Raw genomic sequence first — 4331 nt, forward strand, 5'->3', positions numbered from 1 at the left:
GCTGGAAGGGAAAGGCGAAGGGGCCACTGACTGGGGAGGGGGAGGGTCTCGCCTGGTAGGCGTTTCTCTTTCCCGAGGGTGCCTCAGCCCAGGCCGTTCCCGTCGAGGGGAGGGCAGAGCAAACCGCTGCGAGAGGGGCAAAGCTGGCAAAGCTTCCTCTCCTGCTGAAGTCGTAGTCTGCCTGCCTGCCTGCCTCTCCTCTTCCCCGGGGACTGAGGGGAGCCAACTGGGGTTGGACGCAGCTGAGGAGGCGACCCTGGCTGGCAATCTCCTGGGAAGGGAGAAGCCTCGGGGTGGGGTGGGCGGAGAGACGCGGCGCGAAGGAGCGAGCCGGCAAGTTGTGCCTTCGTGTGCGGAGATCTATGTCTTCTCGCGAGGAGCCGCAGAAGGTCACCGCCAAGTGGAGGAGGCACCATGGTCCTGGAGCGCATCTTCAGGTAATGGAGACCACGGGGAGGAGGAGGCTGGGCTGGGCTAAGGGGAAGGAAGAAAGAAAGAAAAGCAGGTGTGGCTGCGCTGGTCTCTCTCCGAGGAAACCAGGCGGGAAACACTCAACTTCTGACCTCCCTTTTTACCTCAAAGCGCAAAAGTTCTGTGACGGCGCGCGCTGCTTTGCGCCCCTTGAAATGTGGAAGGAATATTTTCCCTCTTTCCCTCAACTCTGCTCAGAGAGACCACGGGCTGGGCTGCTTGTGCCCTCGGATGCCGAGCAGCTACTTTTTGGAGAGTTCTGCCGGAATGGCTCGTTATTTCTCTGTTTTAAAGGTTAGGGTTTTTGTTTTTGTTCGCATTAACCCTTTTCTGGTTGAGGCATGGCTTAATGAGGCTTTCAGAGACCAAAAGAGAGAGAGAAACCGCACTGTGTTGTGTTTTAGAGCTTGTGATTTTATTTGTGTGTTTTTTTTTAAAAAAAAAGCCCCAACAATTAGCTCGCCTAACATCTGTCTTTCTCCTGTGGTACCCAAGCAAGTCTTATTCTTAGATTTTTTTTTGTGAGACATTGTTGCCCTCTAGTGTTTTGGGACGCCGAAAGCTGCTTCCTTGTTGTGCGCCTCAAATAGGAATTTTTAATTGCAAAGAACTTACTATTGTCACATGTATTATTGCAAACCAGCTCTGAAGAGCCATGCACGAGGTGGTTGTTAAAGATTAAAATGACAGCAGTTTTCTTAATTCGAAAAAGGTAAGCATTTGTTGCTGGGTGTTTTGCACCGAGGATTAAAATACAGGAATGAGAAATGGCTTGGTATTCAAGTTTGTGGGATATTTATCATAAATATAAAATCTCTTTAGCTGATTGCAAAAGAAAGCAGGTGTAGCTTTATTTTCATCCGTGTTTTTAGCCCAAACTTTGTACGATGGCCATAATATTTTATCAAATGAATATTAACTTAAATACATAGAAGAAAGGAGAATGGATATATATGATCTCTTAATCTCACTGTGTTTCAGCATCTGTATTTGTAAAAGAGTGGGATGGATTGTGTAGATATCGTAATACTGTTGACATCTGGGTGCTAGCTGGTTTGGAATAATTGGAAACAGAACTCTATACTGAAGGAAGACCAGTAGATAGAATGCTATCTTAAAGACAGAGAAGAAATTTGAAAGAATATTTATTGAACAAAATAAATTGAAAAAATGCATTTCAGTATACTGTGCTTGTAAAACAAATGTTACATTATTAACAGATTGTAAGGGAAATAATGCCGAATAAACAACACAATATAATTATGCCTTTCAAACAGGTCCATCCATAGCTGAAGTACAATATAGGCTGACATAGTTTGCAATCCTCTGTGTGCTTACTCCCAAGCAACACCCAATGAGTTCCATGGCACTTCTTTCTGAATGAACATGTATTGGACTGATGTGGGGTAGTTCCATTAACTCAAGTGGGACAAAGGCCCATTCTTGCTCAACCAGCACATAAATATATATATAATTGGGGTGTACAGCATGCTGTTATCTCAGTGCAGCATCACAAACTCAGAAATGTGCCATCTTAAGTTATTACAATTTATTTATTTGTTTGTTTTGTTTTGTTTCGACTACGGCAGACCAACACGGCTACCTACCTGTAACTACAATTTCAGGAATAGCCTGGTATTTCAGGCAGCTACATCAATGCAATGGTTTAGGAGTGGGGGACCAATTAACTTAAGGCCATTTACTTGGTTAGGACCTTACCAAGTTCAAAATCAGGTTAGCCAAGACAGCAACAAGCTGAACATACAGTATCAAAATTTATGATAAGCTGATTTCTGCTTGCTGAAATCCAGCCCAGTAAACTAAATTGTTATGAACTGAAGTGTGCTGTGGTTCACAGAAGGTTGTGTTTGGGTATCAAAATGTGCATTTTGCTCTGGGAGGTTGCTGTTGCTTGACTAAATCTACCTCGCTGGTTAGGTGTATGCTTTTTTTGCATAAATTAGATGTTGGCCTCAATCATAGATCCTATGTAACTTTTAGATATGGGGGAGAGATTTGCATTTCCCAAAACAGTACATGACATGAAATACATCTATCCTTCAAAATCTTCACACCTGCAAACTTTGTGGCACAATTTCTCCAACCAAAATGTGTTGTACAGAAATGTGTATGTTAGGTGAAAGTGTCCATGAAATGCACGTTAGTGAAAAGTGCATTATATTAGGAAGGGTTGCTTTTAAAATGTGTGCATTAGGCAAAAACTGCACACAAAATATGTGCATTAGGAGAAACACATAGAATAACGCTGGTGCTGGGTTTTTTGGTAAAGTACTCATAAAAATTCAAATTGATACAGAAATGTAATTTAAGATTCAAAAAAATGAGAAGCTGAAACTGAAATTGGCAGATTTGTTTATCCTTGCTTACTACTGCAAGTGTCTTTCCAAGCAAGCAGATGTTCAGAGCTACCAGCCTTGAGAGAAATGTTCTATGTGATCTGGGAGCTGGATATGATGAAGTCCCTGCCTTTTGAACAACATACATAGAATGCTACCCTCCCACTGGATGAGAATAAATAGTTGAGTGCTACTTGTATGCTGGAAAAAAGCTACAGAAATAATATTACCCCAGATGTATATCTATTGATGTTTTCTAAATCTATGAAACCTTCATGTCTTCATACTTTTATTTGGTAAGTCATTGTGATTGTATTTTAAGAAGAAAATAAAATAAAAATAAGGAACAAATCTATACTTTCAAAACATTAATTTATCAAAAGATTAAGAGCATGACATTTATGCTAAATGCAGTTTTTTCATATTCTTTAGTATGTTGCATATTTTTTTTCATTTAAAAATGCAGTTTTCTAAAAGCTCTTTTTCAGTCCCTTTGCAGTGCAGTGGAAGAATTGAGCATTTTGTTTAAGCATTTCTCTAAAAGTTGCCACATATCCTTACTACCATGGCATGCATTAAAATATAAATTATTTGTTCATTCTATTAATTACATTTCTGTGCTGCAATTCCAAAGGAGCTCAGGGTAGTGTACAACATAATCAGATAAACCAGCCAATTCTTATGATAGATTAAAAATATTAGAACAAAATAACAAAACAATCACAGCAGCCAATTTTCATAATACAGCATAAAAATCCATCAGCTGTTAGACACTAGATCATCTCCATCCCCTAAATCAGTGATAGCTAACAGGGTGCTTGCCAGATGTTGAATGCAAATTCTGATAAGCCCCAAGCAACATGGCCAGTGATTCGAGACAGCATCTGAAGGGCATCACATTGGTTCTCCCTGCCCTAAATATTCAGGTTAACTAAAGTATCTTGAGTTGAAACTGGAATGTTGATGGTGAGGGGGAAATGTGTAATTCCAGGGCAAGGGAATTTCACAGTTGAGTGCCACAGCAGAGAAGGCCCTGCCCTACCTGACTGTACAATGGTGTCATTTTCTTTTTAAATTACAAAGATTTTGACATCAACACTAGCATCTTAAAGTTGATCTACATTGTATGCTTATTGGCTTTTTATTTGTCTGCTTAAAAACGGTATTTATGTTTGCTGTAGTTATATAATGTGGCTTTAAATATCTGTGTGCATTGACTTGGAAAATATTCGTAGTGTTCCAGATTTTATTTATTTTGCAATTGAGTAATATATTTCTATTGCTTAAAGGTGGATAATATGCCAGGCTGGTAAATACTAGTGTTTGCCAGGGACAAAGGGAACAACAAGAAAGAGATAGTTGTTTCACTGAGAATTGAAAAACCTTGCATTTTTAGTGAACATTTTTTATGATAACATGACCTATCCACAGTAAATGTCTGTGGATTTGATTCTGTGCAAATCTGGGAAAAATGAGGATGTGGTCTAATTTCTAAACTCAAAA

The sequence above is a fragment of the Zootoca vivipara genome, chromosome 9 (assembly GCF_963506605.1).
Source record: "Zootoca vivipara chromosome 9, rZooViv1.1, whole genome shotgun sequence".
Classification (NCBI taxonomy): Eukaryota; Metazoa; Chordata; class Lepidosauria; order Squamata; family Lacertidae; genus Zootoca; species Zootoca vivipara.